The sequence below is a fragment of the Erinaceus europaeus genome, chromosome 2, assembly GCF_950295315.1.
Source record: "Erinaceus europaeus chromosome 2, mEriEur2.1, whole genome shotgun sequence".
Taxonomy (NCBI): Eukaryota; Metazoa; Chordata; class Mammalia; order Eulipotyphla; family Erinaceidae; genus Erinaceus; species Erinaceus europaeus.
In genome coordinates this window covers 172,080,293-172,098,917 of record NC_080163.1, presented here as the reverse complement: position 1 = coordinate 172,098,917, position 18,625 = coordinate 172,080,293, and the positions used below count along the sequence as shown (strand labels likewise).

Here is an 18,625-nt window from a genome sequence, read left to right as displayed (position 1 = left end):
TTTACTGTTCCCATAACCTTCATTGCCTTGATCTTCTTGTCCCTGCCAGCAGGCGCCACCGATGTGAGGCTGCCTGGGCAGCCGCTCCCTGTGCCACTACCCGTGGCACCAGGCTTGGTGTCGGTGTTGCTGAGGGTGGGGGCGGCCTGCGGCTGCTGGGTCTAGGCCACTCTGCTCATGGTTGCCATGATGGTGACTGGGGCCAGCTGCTGCAGCTGCAGCTCCTCCCAGGGTGTGATGGTAACTAGGAGGCGGTGGCACTGGGGCTGCTCAGGGCTCTCTGGGGTCCGCTCTCAGCTTGTCATTTTTAAACCAGGTTCTAGTAAGAATGAACATGTCTGGCTCCACTCAGAAACATTTCTTTTTAATATTTACTATGGTTTTCAATTTCCCATCCTTTCCCATCCAAGTTTAGCTCATTAGCAAATCTTAGCAAAGATCTTGTTTAATATTTTGGCATCTATGTTCATCAGAGATATTGGTCTGTAGTTTTCCTTTTTTGTTCTGTCCCTATCAGCTTTTGGTATCAGGGTGATGTTGGCTTCATAGAAGGTGGAAGGGAGTATACCTGTTTCTTCAATCTTATGGAAAAGCTTAAGAAGTATGGGTACTAACTGTTTCCTGAAAGTTTTAAGGAGAATGTTGTTTAGTTTCCAACTTCTGTGACTTTTAATAATCTTCTGTTTGTTGTTAAATGTTAGTTTTACTCCACTGTGGTCTGAAAGATACGTGGCATGATTTTGATGCTCTTGAATTTATTGATGCTGTCTTTGTGGCCTAATATGTGGTCTATCCTTGAGTATGTATTATGTGGATTTGAAAAGAAGGTGTATGTCAGTTTTTTGGGGTGAAGGACTCTGAAAATGTCCAAGAGGTCTAGTCTGTCTATCTCTTCATTCAATTCTCTTGTATCTTTGTTGGTTCTCTGCTTTGTTGATCTGTCTAAGTGTGAGAGTGGGGTATTGAAGTCTCCCACTATTACTGTATTATTATTGATGTATTATTGAAATTCTTTCAGTAAGCGCTTGACATATTTAGATGGCCCCTCACTGGGTGCATAGATGTTAATAATTGTTATGTCTTCTTGGCTGATTGATCCTCTAATCATTATGTAATGTCCTTGCCTATCTTTTGTTACTTTTTTTAACCTAAAATCTATAGTGTCTGAGATGAGAATGGCTGTTTCTGCCCTTTTTTGTAGTCCGTTAGCCTGTATGATAGTTTTCCATCCTTTCACTTTAAGTCTGTGTTTATCTTGTTGTGACAGATGGGATTCTTGCAAGCAGCATATGGTTGGGTTATGCTTTCTGATCCATTCCCCCACTCTGTGCCTTTTGATGGGTGAGTTTAAACCATTGACATTTATTGATATTATGGATTTAATGTATTGTAGTGCCATTGTTCAAATAAAAATTTTTGTTTGCTCTGATATATTGCAAGTATTTATAGTGATGTTCTTGTTTATAAGAGGTCTTTTAGAACCTCTTTCAGGGCCGGCTTGGTGATGGTTGCCTCCTTTAACTGTTGTTTGTCTAAGAAGGTTTTGATCCCTCCATCTAGTTTGAATGAAAGTCTAGCAGGATATATTATCCTTGGTTGAAACCCTTTTTCATTCAGGGCTCGATAGATATCTTGCCATTCTCTTCTGGCTTTTAGAGTTTGATTGGAGAAGTCTGCAGATAATCTTATGGCATTTCCCCTGTATGTGACTTTTTGTTTCTCTCTTGCAGCCTTTAGGATCCTTTGTTTATCCTTACTTATTCTCATAGTGACTATGATGTGTCTTAGTGTCTTCAGGTCTGGGTTGTATCTGTTTGGAACTCTCTGGGCCTCTTGAATCTCGATGCCCTTTCTGTTATTCAGGTCTGGTAAGTTTTCTTCTATTATTTACTCTAGAATGTTTGCTTCCCCTTCCTCTCTTTCTTCCTCTGGCAGGCCAAGTAAACGAATGTTACTTCTTTTGAGATCATCCCATATGTCTCTGTTGTTGTTTCCAGTGTCTCTTTTTGAGCTCTTTCAGCTCTTTCTTAGTTTTCTCTAACTTATCCTCTGTCTGACTAATTCTGTTTTCTGCTTCTGTTAGTCTGCTTTCCCTTGCCTCAGCTTCTTTCTTCATTAGAGCTATTTGAGGTTTCAGTTCTCTAATTGCCTGAAGATAATCAGTATTTTCCTTGGGGGTCTCAACTTGTTTTCCGAATAGTGCCATTCCTTTCCTCCAAAGTTGTTTTCATTTCTGTCATTAATAAGTTTATTATTGCTTGTATCCTTTTCTTATCTATGGTTACTTCTGGCTGATTTGTAGTTTCTTCTGGGCTCCTGTCTTCATTCATTGGAGTAGCAGTTTTATTTGTTTTTGATCTACCCATTTTTAATGTGTTTCTTTTTTATGTTCTGTTATTCCTCTTTTGTTGTGTCTTCAGTACAATTAACACTGTACTAAATACCTTTATGACAATTGCACTCACCAACCTCAGGAATTACAATAGCAACTGTAGCAAGTATTGAAGCAGTTTAATCACTACCAGTTAGCCAAACAATATCTCCAGTCTGTGAAAAAATAGTAACCAAATCCCAGTGAAGAAGAAAGAGTAAAAAAAAAGGGATAGCAAGAATAGACAGTTATGCAAATCTACTATCCACTGTATATTCTAGGGGTAACAAGAGGGGAAAGGGAACTAGAGCAGAGATAGACACATAGAGAGTCCACTCTGAGTCAGATTTCTTCCCCAAAATAATTCACAAATTCATAAAGGCAAAGAAGAAGGAAGGAAGAAGTGTATGACAAGATAAAAAAGAAACAAGAGAGAGAAAAGAGAAAAGATAAAAAAGAGCTGTAATTAAAGAGCAGTGAAAGGAAAGTTTTTTTTGATTACTTTATTTTTAATTTAATATTTTAATTAGCTAGGAGGAGGAAAGCCAGAGTCTGTAGAGGAGGTAGGAGTAATGAGACAAGTTCCTCCCACAATAGATAAGATGCCCACTACCCTAGCAATGAAAGATACCCTAAGAGTTAATTCTGATCAACCTAAAGGGGGGGAAGATATATGCCTTTACATAATATTAATAATAAAATAGAGCAGGGTAAAAAAAATACCCTGTCCCAGATTACCTCAAACCTCGTGAGCAGAGGTAGCTGATTGTTAAGAAAGAAGAAGAAAAAAAATAATAAAAAAAAACCTCAGGACTAGACAAGGATAGCTAGGATAGACAATTATACAAATCTATTATCCACTGTATATTCTAGGGGTAGCTAAAGGAGGAAGGGAAGTTGATCAGAGATACTCATAGTGAGAGTCCACTCTGAGTCAGATTTCATCCCAAAAATAATTCCCAAACGTGTATCAGTGAATTCAGTGAAAGCACACTGTTTGGTGATGTGGGAGATGGGGCCTGTGGCTTTGGAAGCCACAAAACTAGAGAGAGAGAGAGAGAGAGAGAGAGAGAGAGAGAGAGAGAAAAGAAAAAGACAAGAAAAAGAACAGTAATAAAAGAGCAGTTAAAGGAAAGAGTTTTTTATTTGTTTATTTTTTATTATTTAATTAGCTATGTGGGGGAGGGGTGGCTACTTAGAAAGAAAAAAGGCCAGAGGTTTCAGAAGGGAATAGACTTAGAATGAATGGTACTCCCTGGTGGGACAGGAATCTTGGTAAAGAAAGAAGCTCAGCAGAGGAGCCTGCTAGGAGGTGGTCCCCCGGGATTGGTTATGGGGGGGTGAGGGGTAGGAGGTTCGCTTTGGGAATAATAATTTAAAAGAAAAAATTTTTTCCTTTTTTTCTACTCTATTTTTAACCCAAATTAAGTTATAGTCACCTCCTTGGTGTCATCACTAGGACCCCTTATTTACTGGCGTACTGAAGGCAGAAAATCCTACCATTTCCAGACAATGTGGTCAGAGCTCAAGCCACTAGCAGCTTCTCAGTCCACCATGTTCCGGGAACCCCGCTATTCTTTTTTAAAGTTTTATTTATAAAATGGACAAGGCCATAGGATAAGAGGGGTACAATTCCCACCACCAGAACTCTGCATGCCATCCCCTCCTGAAAGCTTTCTTATTCTTTATCCCTCTGGGTGTATGGACTTAGGGACATTATGGTATGCAGAATGTAGAAGGTCTGGCTTCTGTAACTGCTTCCATGCTGAACATGGGTGTTTACAGGTGGATCCATACTCTCAGCCTGTCTTTCTCTTTCCCTAGTTGGGCAGAGCTCTGGGGAAGTGGGGCTCCAGGACACATTGGTGGAGTCGTCCGACCAGGGAAGTCCGGTAGGCATCTTGGTAGCATCTGAAACCTGGTGGCTGAAAAAAGAGTTAATATATAAAGCCAAACAAATTGTTGACCCATCATGAACCTAAAGGCTGGAATATTGCAGATGAAGATTTGGGGTCTCCATTTTGAAGATAGCTAGTAGGCCTATTTTAGTTGTATTCCAAAGGGATATATATTCCAAAGGGATATTGTATTCCAAGGGATATATATTCCAAAGGGACATTATATTCCTACTGCTTTGTCCTCCTCTCACGCAGTCTCATCCTGCAGGTAGCAGGGGTGGGTCTGGGCAAAGCCCTATTTCTTTTTCTGGCTCTGAGATTTTGAACTTTACATCCTGTCTCTAGATTTTATTCAAACTTAAGTCTGTCTCTAAACCCTAACACCATCAACACAAAATGAGTTGAGTTAGATTCTTAAAATTTATTTTGGATTTGAGTCCCCACCACACCTGCAGAGGAAAAGATTTGTGAATGGTCAAGCAGTGCTGCAGGTTTCTCTCTCTCTCTCTCTTTCTCTCTCTTCTCCCTCTTTACTTCCCATTTCCTTTTTGATTTCTTCTGTTACTATCCAATAAACAAAGATAATAAAAATATTTTTATTTATTAATTTTTAAAATATTTATTTTCCCTTTTGATACCCTTGTTGTTTTATTGTTGTAGTTATTATTGTTGTTATTGATGTCCTTGTAGTTGGATAGGACAGAGAAAAATGGAGAGAGGAGGGGAAGACAGAGAGGGGGAGAGAAAGATAGGCAGTGAAGCAGGTCTGCAGGTGTCTATCTTTCTCTCACCCTGTCTTCCATTCTTCTCTTCTTCCCTTTGTCCCAGCTGCATCCACAGCAGCACCATGGAGCCCTGAGGCCCGTGCCCTGAGACCCTGTCGCCCCCTGTCACATTGAGTAGCATAGCATCGCATCACCCCCAGACAGCATTGAGCCAAGCCGCATTGTGTCACACCCATAGGCCCCAGCGCTGGTACCTGGGCCCTGCGCCCTGAGCGCCCAGCAAGAACTGTGTGGAGGCCCCGTGTGGAAGTACTGCTGGGGACTCCCCAAGGTGCTGTGCCAGACAGCAGCCAGTGGCCAGGTCCATAGTGCTGGAGCCCATCTAGTGAGATTCCTCCAATTCCAAGTAAGTGGCCCTTGGTTCCTGTGCCCTTGAAGGCTGGGTTGTTGTGCCCGCCTGGGAAGGTGCTGGGTGGGGTGAGGGGCGAAGTCGGGGTACAGCCGCAGAGGGGCCAGTGCCGCCCCCGGACCCAGTACCCCTGGACAGGCGCACCCCTTAGAGGTGGCTGCGCACCCCCCAAACCTCCAGCACCCAGTGGCCTTGAGCAGGGCCCTCCCCGAGATGGAGCCATGCGCACCCCCGGCACGGGCGCACCCAGGGGAGGTGTCCGCGAGCCCCCAGACCCCGCACCCCTGGCAGGGACACCCTGGAAGGGTGGCTGTGCGCCCCCAGATCGTGCTGCTTTTGGCTTCCATGAGCGCGAGCATAGGGACCCTGCCGGAGAGTCTGGCCAGCCGGCCTTCCCTTTCCTTCCTGCCTGGAGAGGGGTCCTAGGTCCCTGGGCCTCACCCAGCGTGTCAGTGCTGGTGACTCCAAGTGCCCCGAGGGTGAGGATCCGCCAGCGCAGCTGGAGTCCAGGCAGTGCGCCTCCCGCCCACCACAAACGCCCTGGCAGGAGGGGACCCCGGAACCCACCGACCTGGCTTCAGGAGCAGCCAGGCCCAGAAAACTTTCCGTGTGTCCGCCCACCCGAAATGTGCACCCGCTGTCCTTCCTCTCGGTGTCGCCCACGACATGGTCCTTGGGGGACGGCTGTTTGGAATCCTGAACTTCGAGTTTGATCTGGGGCAACATGGCGAGCCAAGCTCCCAAATTAGGGTGAAGGAGGCTGGGGCACGGGGTGCGGGTCCAGGTTGGGGTTCTCCTCGCACTACTAGAACTGGAGTGTTTTCTCTGCCTCTGTCTCTCTCAGAAGAGACATGCATTTCAGAGGGGTGCCCCAAGCCAGCTGGCTCCAACCCTTGTTGAGCCCTGGGCCCGGGCTGTGGATTGGGTCTGGGCTGAAGGTTTGGCACTTTGCAACCTGCTGGTCCTGGAGGGCACTGCCAACACCCACCCCCAATCCCCCTCGTCCTGGTGGCCTGGGCCTGGCAGGGCTCCGTGTGTGGTGGGGGGTGGGCAGGGGTCGCCTGTGGTTCTTGTGTCTGTGGGGACAGTCCTGGGGAGACTGCAGTCTTCCTACTCACACAATGGGGCAGCCAGGATGCTGGCAGGTGGGAGCTGCACTAGGAGCCCCACAGAGCCAGGCAGCAGCCGATCTTGGAGCTGGGTAGGAACAGGGCAGGAACCGCGGTTTTAAAAAAAAAAAAAGAAATATAAAAAAGGAAAGTAAAAAAAGGAAAAATGTTATTTATTAATACAAAAAAGAGAAGCAGAGCATGACTATGGCACATGCAAATCTGGGGATTGAATTCAGGACTTAATTCGTACAGAGCCATTGCCCTAGCCATTCTGCAATTCTAAAGTATAAATAGGTTATTTTATTTTTGTTGTTGTTGTTGCCACCAAGGTCTCATTGTCTCCCTTTCTTTTTTTTCTTGTCTATTCTTTTCACCTCTTGTTTATTTTTATTTATTTTTCCATTTTGTTGCCCTTGTTGCTTAACATTGTGTGGTGATTAATGTCGTTGTTGTTGGATAGGACAGAGAGAAATGGAGAGAAGAGGGGAAGACATAGAGGGGGAGAGAAAGACAGACACCTGCAGACCTGCTTCACCACCTGTGAAGGGACTCCCGGGCAGGTGGGGAGCCAGGGGCTAGAACCACGATCTTTCCTCTGGTCCATGAGCTTTGCGCCATGTGTGCTTAACCCGCTGTGCCACTGCCTGACTCCAACTGTCTCCATCTCTTAACACTTTTTAAATAAGATTATAATATAGTCCTAGCTTCCGTAGTACATATACTAAAATTGGCATGATACATAGAAGATTAGCATGGCCCCTGCTCAAGGATTACACACAGATTCATGAGGCATACCATATTTTTTCAAAACAAGGATTATAAAATATATGTACACACATATAAATAATTATAATCTTTTAAAGAGCCAGTTAATGCAACCTGGGAGGCAGTTCAGTGGCAAGAGATCTGGATTTGTATGTGTGGGATCCCAGGTCTGTCTGAACTCTGGTTCTACATATGCTGAAACTTTTTTAAAAGATTTATTAATCAGTGAGGGAGAAAGGGAGGAGAGAGAGAGAGAATGAGAGAGAGAGAGAGAGGAAAAACACTATAGCATCAGTCTGGAACATGTGATGCTGGAGGTAGAATTCAGGACCTCATGCTTGAGTCCAAAACTCCAACCACTCTGCCAGCCTCCAGGACTGCAGATTGGCATTTTTGAATAAAATCATGGTAATATTCTTCTCTTAACTGTACATATTTTAAATAATACAAAGTCTTTTAAAATTTTTTTCTCAAATATTGCACCTGGGGGTCAATCCCACCCAGAACCTTGCACCTGCATGGGACAGCTGAGAGGCCTCCCTGCCAGTCTCCATTCTGTATCCTTTAAGAGAGGGAGACATGCAAAGCACTGCTCCTCTATGCAAGGAGTCCCGCCCATTGCCTGCCTGTGTTTTCACTTGCAGTGTGCAGGATCAGACCCCCAGCCACATGCTATGCTATGTTTTCTTTTTAAGAAACAGACAACCTGCACCTAGATTTAGGCGGGTAACTGGATTCAACAGTAGGCCAGGCCCATTTAAAATCCAAATTCAACAAATTTAGAACCAAGGCAAAGGAAAGAACAGTCACTATAATTTTTTAAGCCACTGGGTAGCTTCTTTGCATTGGTCTCTCTATATAAACATGTTATTTTCAACATCTCTGTATTGATGATTGAAGTGGGTCAAGCTGATTTAGTTCTCCTTGAGACAGACAATGTGTGTATCTAAATTTGGGTCACAATACCCTGCTGTATGTTGATCTTTGAAAGTAAATGAATGTGCTGGGGTGGGATTGGGAGGCAGAACTTGGAGAAAGAATCATCCTCATCCATAGGTGTTGCTACATTCAGCCTTCATATAGGAAACACCTCAAGATATCAGTATCAGAGCAACCATTTACAAGTATTTTTTCAAGATTTATTTTACTTTACTTGTTTATTGAATAAAGACAGAGAAACTGAGATCGTAGGGGGAGGTAGAGAGAAAGACACCAACAGCACTGCTTAACCGCCTGTGAAGCTTCCTTCTTTACAGGTGAGTCAACAGTTATTACATCTTAAGCTCGGTATCATTTCTTCCTTTCTTTCTCTCTTTTTCTTTTTAATTTCTTTATTGGGGAATTAATGTTTTACATTCCACATTAAATACAATAGTTTGTATTTGCATAACAATTCCCAGTTTTCCCATATAGCAATCTATGTATCATTTCTTTTCTTTCTTCCTTTTTTTTTTGTTGTTATTGGATAGCGACAAAGAGAAATTGAGAGAGAAGGGGGAGATAGAGAGGAATAGAGACAGAGAGACACCTGCAGACCTGCTTTACTACCTGTGAAGTGACTCCACTGCAGGTGGGGAGCAGGGGGCTTGAACCAGGATCCTAAACGGTCCTTGCTCTTTGTGCCATGTGGGCTTAGCCCACTGTGCTACCTTCTGCCTCCCTTAGGTATCATTTCTAAAGCCTGTTAAATCTAAAATGTTCTTAACCTTTTGTAGTAATTTCCTGATTCATGTTTGCTTGTCTTAAATATCGTGGTTCTGTTTTAGTTTGCCTTGTGGGAACTCCCATCTGTCTTTGGTCGTGGTAATTTTCCAGGGCTTGTAGTTGAATGCCAGCAAGGACGCTCCCAGATAAAAAAACAAAGAAATCGCTCTGCATGTGCTTCGAGATAGGCTTTACCAGGAGATTATAGAGAAAGTCGTGTCGACAGCAAAATACCAGAAGAATGCAGGTAAATAAAATAAATAATAAATAAAAATAAAAGAAATAAAATAAAAGAAAATAAATAAAAGAAAAAAAGAAAGGTGGGGGTCAGGTGGTAGTGCAGGAGGTTGAGTGAAGGTGATGCAAATCACAAGGACTGGTGCAAGGAACCTGGGTTGAGTTCCTGGCTCCCCACCTGCAGGTTGTCTCTTCATAAGTGGTGAATCAGGTTTGCAGATGTCTTATCTTTCTCCCACCCTCTATCTTCCCCTCCTCTCTCAATTTCTGTCTGTCCTATCCACAATGACATCAATAACAATAATAATAACCATAATAATGATAAAACAACAAGTGCAACAAAATGGAAAGGAAAAAAAAAGATTTATTAATGAGAAGGTGTGAGGGAAGAACCAGAGCATCACTGTGACCTATGGAATGCCAGAGATTAAACTCAGCACTTCATGCTTGAGAGTCTAATGTCTTATTCACTGCACCACCTCTCAGGACACTGCAGATAAGATTTATTTAGTAGAATCACTTAACAACTGTTCGAAGAGTCATTGTGCACATGCCTTACATATGGGAGTCCCTGGGCTTGATTCCTGGCACCACTGAACAGTAACACAGACACAGCAAGCCAAGTTCAGTGGATAGTAGATCTGTGCTTAGGTCTTTATCTCAAAATTGTAAGCATTGAACTGAGAGGTAGCTTATTGGTAAATTGCATACTGCACATGCATAAGGCCCCAAGATTGATCCCCAGCATACAGAAGTTCTGAGTGGTGCTCTATCCATAAAAATAAATAAATGAAGGGGTCCAGAGCTTGCTCTCCCAATACAGTGCACATCACATCACCATGCTTGCAGACCTGGTGTTGAGCCCTAACACAACATGGGAGCACCAGGCATGATGGCAGGTACTGTGATGTTTCTCACATGCTCTTTCTCCCACTTTTTCTATTTCATTTTTAAAGTCAAATTTCTTTTATATATATTAATATATTTATTTATTATTGGACAGAGACAGAGAAATAGGGAGGGTAGGGGGAGATAGAACAGGAGAGAGACAGAGAAACACCTATAGCCTTGCTTTACCACTTGTGAAGCTTCCCCTACCCCCTGCAGCTGGGGACCAAGGGCTTGAACCTGGTTCCTTATGCACTGTAATTTGTGTGCTTAACCAGATGCACCACAGCTGGCCCCCTGTATATTTTATTCATTAATTATTTCCTGGACAGAAATTGAGAGGGAAAAGAAGATGTAGAGGGGGAGACACAGAGAGACATCTGCAGCGCTGCCTTACCACTTGTGAAGCTTCTCCTCAGCTGGTTGGATCTTGGGCTTGAACCTTAGTCCTTGTGCATTGTTACATGTGCACTCCACTGCTTACACCACCTCCTGGACCCCATTTTTTCATTTTAAATTTAAAAGGAGAAAATAACTGTTGGCAACAGTAGAATTATGTAAGTATGAAACTCTGGTGTACTAAAATACATCAATATATACATCTTTTTTTAAAGGTCACTTTGTGAGGCACATGTTATATAGTGTGAGAGGACCAAGGTTCAAGCCCCTGATCCCCACTTGCAGGTGGAAGCTTCACAGGCAGTGAAACACTATCTAAATTTGTCTCACTTTCTTTTTCCACTCTATCTCCCCTTTCCATCTCTGTTTCTCTCTTACCAAGCAAAAAGAAAAAAAAAACTTTTAAAAAGGTTTCTTTATATTAAAAATGTTTTTTCATTATTCTTGACCAAGTAAAAATATCTCAGGACATAGAGAAAATATACTCCACTGTGAATAAGAAATAACTTGAATGTTTAGGCTCTCTGTGTCTGTGCCAGAAGGGGTTTGCTAAGAAGTAGTGGTTTGGAAATCCAAATTCCTAGCTTCAAGTCTACCTACTGATGCTCCTTTGCAATCGGAGACCATCTCAGGCAAGGGATTAATATATCATTTGCACTCATTTACACTACTGCAGGCTAAAACAAGGGTAGGAAAGTGGAACGGCCAAAAGTAGGGAAAACTAAGATATCTAAATCAAAGTGACTTGTGACAGTTATTATAATGCTTACTGTTATGCAGCCCACTTTTCCTAAAATGCTACAAGGTTTACTGCAAATAACTCAAAAACATGGCTGTTTTGGCCTTCCAACCCCCAAATTCTCTTTCAACCCCATTCAGGTTTTACTTTTGTTTTTAAAGATTTATTTATTAGTGATAAAATTAGGGGAGAGGAAGAAGGAGAACCGCAGCATCACTCTGACACATCTGATGCCGGAGATCAATCTTGATACCTCACACATAAGAACCCCAAAGCTTTATCTTCTGCACAACCTCCCAGACAGCGGCAGCCTTTATTTTTTATAATTTAAAATATTATGATACTTTGCTTCCTTAAGAGGCAAAAGATTTATACAATCTGAAGAGAACAAGAGTATACATACTTTGCTTATTTAAATGATACATACACTTTAGTAGAACTTATACATTTGAATAAAACTACATACATATGTAATTCAAAATCTAGGAAATAGAGAAAAATGAAGTGGGGGAAAAACCCTTTCCTGACCCTCGACCTTAGACTCTCTCAGTAGAAAATATTACAGTATGGTGTTTTTAAATGAATTAATTTATTTTCCCTTTTTAGTTGCCCTTGTTTAACATTGTTGTAGTTATTGATGTTGTTGTTGTTGGATAGGACAGAGAGAAATGGAGATAGCAGGGGAAGACAGAGGGGAGAGAGAAAGACAGATACCTGCAGACCTGCTTCACTGCTTGTGAAGTACCTTTCCTGCAGGTCCAGGGAGCTGGGGCCAGAACCAGGATCCTTCCGCTGGTCCTTGTACTTTGCAGTATGGTTTTGGCAGAGCTATTTATTTCTGAACCCACAGGGAGTTGTAATAAATTTTTGTAATAATATGTTTTATTTTAAAACTTGAGTTTTAAAGTATCTTAATTTCCATAAAAAATTTCATAAAAATGACCTTTAAACCAATTTTCTCTTTAGACAGTTATGATACAAATCCTGAATAGAAATAGCTTGAGGAAGAAATTTGAGTTAACACATTAGTAAAATTGCTGGAGAACGGACTGATGAGGGTAAAATACAGTTTTTTAATTCTTTTAATTTCATGAATTACAGAAGGGGGTTGAGAGGCTCAGAAGCAGCACTCTAGCATATGCATGTTTGGGATTGGACTCAGGACCTAAAATTTAGAAGCTCTAATTTCTTCCATGGTGCAACCTACCCATCTTCAGAGATAGTTTTGTTTTGTCCTAAAGATCTTATTTATTCATTAATGAGAGAGAGAGTAGTAGGGAGGATCAGCACGTTACTCTGGTATATGTGGCACTGGGGATTGAACTTGGGACCTCATGCCTGAGAATCCTGTACTTTATCCACTCTGCCTCTTCCTCCCAGACCACTGATAATTTGGCTTTGATTGGAATTGGAACTACTGAAGAAGCACTATTGGGGGCTGGGTGGTAGTGCAGCGAGCGGGTTAAGCGTACATGGAACAAAGCTCAAGGATAGGGGTTGGGATCCCAGTTTGAGCTCCCGACCCGCAGGGATATCACTTCACAAGCAGTGAAGCAGGACTGCAGGTGTCTGTATTTCTCTCCTACTCCTTGTCTCCCCCCCACCCTCAATTTCTCTGTCATATCCAGCAACAATGATAAACAAAAAGAACAACAAAAGGCGTGGTAGGGGGTGATGGCCTGCAGGAGCAGTGGATTTGTAGTGTAGGAAGAAAAAAAAAAAAGAAACACTCTTACTCCATAAGTAAACCTGAGATAACAAGAGTCTTAAACAATTAAATTCCTGCCACTCTTGCTCTTTGTCAATGTATGTGCCTGACCTTCAGAAGTAGAAATCCTTAGAAAAGAATTTGCGGGTGCCTTTTCCATTGTAGTAAAGATAGTAATTATGTTAAAATGTGAATTCCTTTCTATGTCTGCACAGGTTGGAACAAGAACCCAGTCAGAAAGAATTCAGACCTACAATTTCACCCAGAATAGTGTCACTGACCACAGGGTAGGATATGAAGTCCAAGATATTAAGGTAATATTACAGAATGTGCTTACTGTATCATTGATTTATTAAGGAATCAAATTTCGGGGCCTGGTGGTAGCACATCGGGTTAAGCACACATGGCGCAAAGCACAAGGACCAGTGTAAGGTTCCTGGTTGGAGCACCTGGATCCCCACCTGCAGGGGGTTGCTTCATAGGCGGTGAAGCAGGTCTGCAGGTGTCTATCCTTCTCTCCCTCTCTCTGTCTTCCCCTCCTTTCTCCATTTCTCTCTGTCCTATATAACAAAGCCGACATCAATTGCGACAACAATAATAACTAGAACAACAATCAAAAACAAGGGCAAGAAAAGGGAAAATAAATAAGTATAAAAATTTAATTGGCTAGCAATAATTTAGCAGGACCATTTAGACACATTGTTTTGTTAGACTTACTTTTCTTTCTTTCTATTTGATATTATAGGAAAGAGAAATTGAGAAAGATGGAGAGAAAAAGGAAGAAAGACCTGGTTCACTGCTTGGGAAGTGTCCCTCTTGTAGGTGTAGAGCAGGGCTTTGAACCCAGAACCTTGCACATGGTTATATATGTGCATAACCTGGTGCACCACAGCCCAGTCCCCAAAATTTACTTATTTGTTAATATGAGGAAGAGAGAGAACTGGAGCATCGTTCTGTATATGCAGTGCTGGGGATTGAATTTAGGACTTCATTCTCAAGAGTCTAGCACTTATTCCACTGCACCGTATCCCAGTTTTCTTGTTCACATTGTTCTAATTATTCCTATGCCCTCAATAGTAACTGGTATTGTAGAATAGTGTTGGGTTTAAGGACCAGATGCCAGGAGCCTGAGCTCTATAATGAATATTGGCAGGCACATGGTGTACTACTTACAAGATTCTGCCCTGTTTAAGCGCATGTCGTGCAAAGCTCAAGGACTGAGTGAAGATCCTGGTTCTAGCCCCCAGCTCCCCACCTGCAGGGGGTCACTTCACAGGCGGTGCAGCAGGTCTGCAGGTATCTATCTTTCTCTCCCTGTCTCTGTCTTCCCCTCCTCTCTCCATTTCTCTCTTTCCTAGCCAACAACAATGGCAGCACTAACAACAATGGCACCAAAAGGAAAAAATAGCCTTCAGGAGCAGTGGATTCATAATGTAGGCACTGAACCCAGCTATAACCCTGGACACACACACACACACACAAAAAAAAGAGTCTGCCCTGTATGTGTTCTGCACTGGCAGCTCTTTTCCTTATATATTGGCTGTGTATACATGTAGCTATGTCAAGTATAAACATCTTAAGGGCATACACAGTAGAATGGTCTCTCTCCTCATCTTAACTGTTCTATATCAGACTTGTTATCTCCATTTTAGTGACTATATCAGATTCTCTGTTTACTTTTCAAATTCTGACCTTATGCCAAGGATGTAGGCATAATTCAGGGGTATCAAATAAGACAGGCTTATTTTTAACCTAAAGGGCCCTGTTGACCACTGTCTGAGTTTACCCTGATGTGTCCAAAACACTGTGAACGCTGGAAACAGAACTACAAAGATGACAAAGAATTTGTATCATAACTAGTTTTAATACATAGCTGCCAGTACGAGAGAAATGGGTCACATAAGTGATGAGACATTATAGTTTCAGGGTCCCCAACAAGCTGGCTCTTCCTAGAGACAGCTGCATTCTTATGAAGAATATTGTTTGCATTATCTCCTGTTGCCCACCGGCTGGAGGTCCCCACCTGTGTATGGTGACAGTGGCTCCTATGCTGAGTGCCCAGAGCCTGTCCTGCATGAGCTTCTCTGTAGGTGCATTGTTCTCTCATTTGAGCATGGCCTTTAGGACCTGGGAGGAGGCCTTCCCCACCCCAGGGTGTGTCCAGTATCCTGGCAACCCTGGGAGCAGATGCACTGCCAGGCCTGTCAATCCATACCTGTACTGGGGACTCCAATGCACAGGGACTATTGGGAGGGGGTGAAAGGGACTCTGAGCATAGCCTGGGCTGAAGTGGATTTGACTCAGCTAGAATGTGGCTCTAACCTCACTCCACCCTGACTTACTTCCCACATACTGACTGGATGTTGATGGTCAGAGCTAAATTTTTTTTTGTAATTCTCCAGCTTCCTATTCCCCCATGCTTACATGTTATGTTTCTAATATGCCTACTAAAGAAAAAAAATGATTTGATAAGATTTTGCATCAGAGGAAGGGCAAAAAGCTGTCTTAGTGCACTTCATTGCTTTTTTATGACAAAGCTTCAAGCCCAGACCCTCCACGATGAAAAAAGCTTTGGCTCTCTCTCTCTCTCTCTCCCTGTCTATTTGTCTGTTTGCCCCTCTGTTTTTTGTCTCTATCTTAAGAAGAAAGATTTTGCACCAAGAATGAAAATTGCATAAAATACCTTTTAGCAGGATGAGTCTTACTTTATGAACACCTAGTTTACGGTTGTTTTATTGTTGTTGTTGTTGTCAATAATATAATAATTTGTACATCTGGGGAACAATATAGTTGCTGGGTCTTTCTGTTTGTTTTGTCATCACAGTGTAATTTGTTTTAGGTGAAATGATTTATTAAAATAATGAAAGTAGAAACCAGGCATTGCACAATGTAAAGGCATCAATACCCCTGTCCCAAACTCACCTGTTCCCAGTGTCTTTTTCATCCCATTTTCCATGTTTTCAGCTACATGTTCTCAGGGAAGAAAAACAAGCCTCAGACCTGCACCTCTGCACCTCTAACCACACTTGATGGTGTTGTTAGCCAGAGAGGTGAAGTCTCCTATCTATTTTTTTTTTTCACAAAGAAGTGCTGTCTTGAAAAAAAATGTTTTGAGAGAGAGGCTGGGTGGTGGCTCACCTAGTTGAGAGCACATGTTACAATGCTAAAGGACACAGGTTCAAGCCCCTGGTCCCCACCTGTAGGGGGAAAGCTTCATGAGTGGTGAAGCTGTGCTGAAGGTGTCTCCCTCCCTATCACCCCCTTCTCTCTCAATTTTGGCTGTCTCTATCCCATAAATAAATATATAAAGATAATAAAATATTTTTAAATATGTATATTGAATGGGCTGGCGGTGTACCTGGTTAAGCACACATAGTACTGAGAACAAGGACCAATACAAGGTTCAAGTTTCAAACCCCACTCCCTACCTTCAGGGGGGTCACTTCACAGAAGTCTAAGTAGGTCTGCTAGTGTGTCCATCATTCTCCATCCCTCTCACCTCTTAATTTCTGTATTATCCAATAAAATGAAAAAATAGGCCACCAGGAAAAGTGGATTCTTATTGAGCCCCAGCAATAAATAACCCTGGAGGCAAAAAAAAAGGAAAAGGAAAAATCTGTTGATTGATTTATTCATTTACTTCACTAATCATATCTTTCTCTCCCCCCTCTGTATTCCCCTCCTCTCAATTTCTCTCTGTCCTGTCCAACAACAATGACAGAAATAAAAATCAATAATAACTACAACAAAGATACACAACAAGGGCAACAAAAGGAAAAAGTACCCTCCAGGAGCAGTGGATTTGTAGCATAGGCACTGAGCCGAAGCAATTACCCTGACAGGGGGAATTAAGTAAAAATGAAAAAAGAGAGAGAGGGACTTCTAAACCTACTTCACCACTCATTAAACATCCTTCCTGCTGGTGGGAAGCAGGGACTCAAACCCAGGTCCCTGTGTATGATAAGAGCAGTCCCAGCTGTGTGCATCACCAGCCATGCCCCATTCTAATATGGTTACCTAGTTGTTTGTGTTTAGGTTGCTTGCATATTTTGATTTACCAACTATGTAGCTATATAAACATAGCTGTGCATATGTCTTGGCATACAATTAAATATTAGAAATTAAAGTACAGATATATGTTTTTAACAGACTATTATTGTTGGAAAGGGCAGAGAGAAATGTAGAATGGAGGGGGAGGTGGAGAAGGCGAGAGACAGAGAGGCACCAGCAGGCATGCTTCACCAGTCTCGAAGCTTTCTCCACCTCAGTTGGAGATCAGAGGCCTCAACCTGGGTGACTGTTCACTGGAACATGTGGGCTCAACCAGATGTGTCACTGCCTGGACCCTAAAATATATATATATATATATATATATATATATTTATATTTATATTTATTTTTTTTAAAGTTTTTTATTAATATTTATTCATTCCCTTTTGTTGCCCTTGTGGTTTTATTGCTGTAGTTATTACTGTTGTAGTCCTTGTTGGAAAGAACAGAGAGAAATGGAGAGAGGAGGGGAAGACAGAGGGGGGAGAGAAAGATAGACACCTGCAGACCTGCTTCGCAGCCTGTGAAGCAAACCCCCTGCAGGTGGGGAGCCTGGGGCTCGAACCGGGATCCTGATGCCTGTCCTTGTGCTTTGCGTCATGTGCACTTAACCCGATGCGCTAACACCTGACTCTTAAGTTTTTATATTTTTAATGAGAGAGATGCAAAAAGAGAAAGATCAGAGCACTGCTCAGCTCCGGGTTATGGTGGAGGTGAAAATTGATCCTGGAACTTCAGAGCCTCAGGCATGGAAGCCTTTGACATATAAAACCATTATGCTGGCTCCCCAGCAGGGACAGTGGAAGATAAGGAAGTTAGATGAGTGACATGCCTGGAGACCATCTGAGTATTCAAGACTATGGGAAGTTCTTAAAAATTGAGAAAAGTGGGCATTTTGTGTGTCACCCAGTAGAGCACTTAAGTTGCCATGTTGGTGACTGGGTTCCAGCTCCAGTCCCCACTCGCTAGGTGGGGATGGGGGAAAGATTTAGAAATAGTAGAACAGTTCCGCATCTCGGTTCTTCATCTTTGTCTCTACATACATTCAAAATGAATAAATAAAATAAAGACAGCTGATGATGATCTTAGAGTCCTGTAGCCAATAATAAAAATAACATAAATGATATATTTATTATATATGAATAAAATAAATCAAATTAAATGAAGACAGCTGATAATGATGATAGAGTCCTATAGCTAATGAGCAGAAGCCATAGCATTAGCAACAACAATGAAACATCAAGAATAAAATGACACATGGGCCTTTAGAGTTTTTCAAATATTATGAATAGGGTACAGAAAAAGTACAGGTAGTCAATAAATACATAAAAATATTACACTTGTTATTAGGGAGGTGCAAAAGAAACTATAATGTTGATTGTATTTATAATTAGCTTTAAAAAAGTGGGTCACTATTGAAAAATATAAAAGAAAACTCCCGTGCTCAGTGATTTGGAACTGACTGAAATAATTGTTTCCATTTTTCTTTAAAAAAGATTTTTATGGTGCATTTAAAAAATTTCATTTATATATTTATTTCCCTTTTGTTGCTCTTACTGCTTTTATTGTTGTTGTATTTATTGTTGTCATCATTATTAGATAGCATAGAGAGAAAAGGAG

General features: G+C 42.0%; 1 non-coding gene across 1 annotated transcript; it reads left to right on the top strand.

Moving 5' to 3' along the window:
* Positions 1 to 7,212: 7,212 nt before the first annotated feature.
* Positions 7,213 to 7,319, top strand: LOC132537214 (U6 spliceosomal RNA). Its single transcript, XR_009548676.1, has one exon. It is a non-coding gene; the product is annotated as a U6 spliceosomal RNA (small nuclear RNA).
* The last annotated feature ends 11,306 nt before the right edge of the window (positions 7,320 to 18,625 follow it).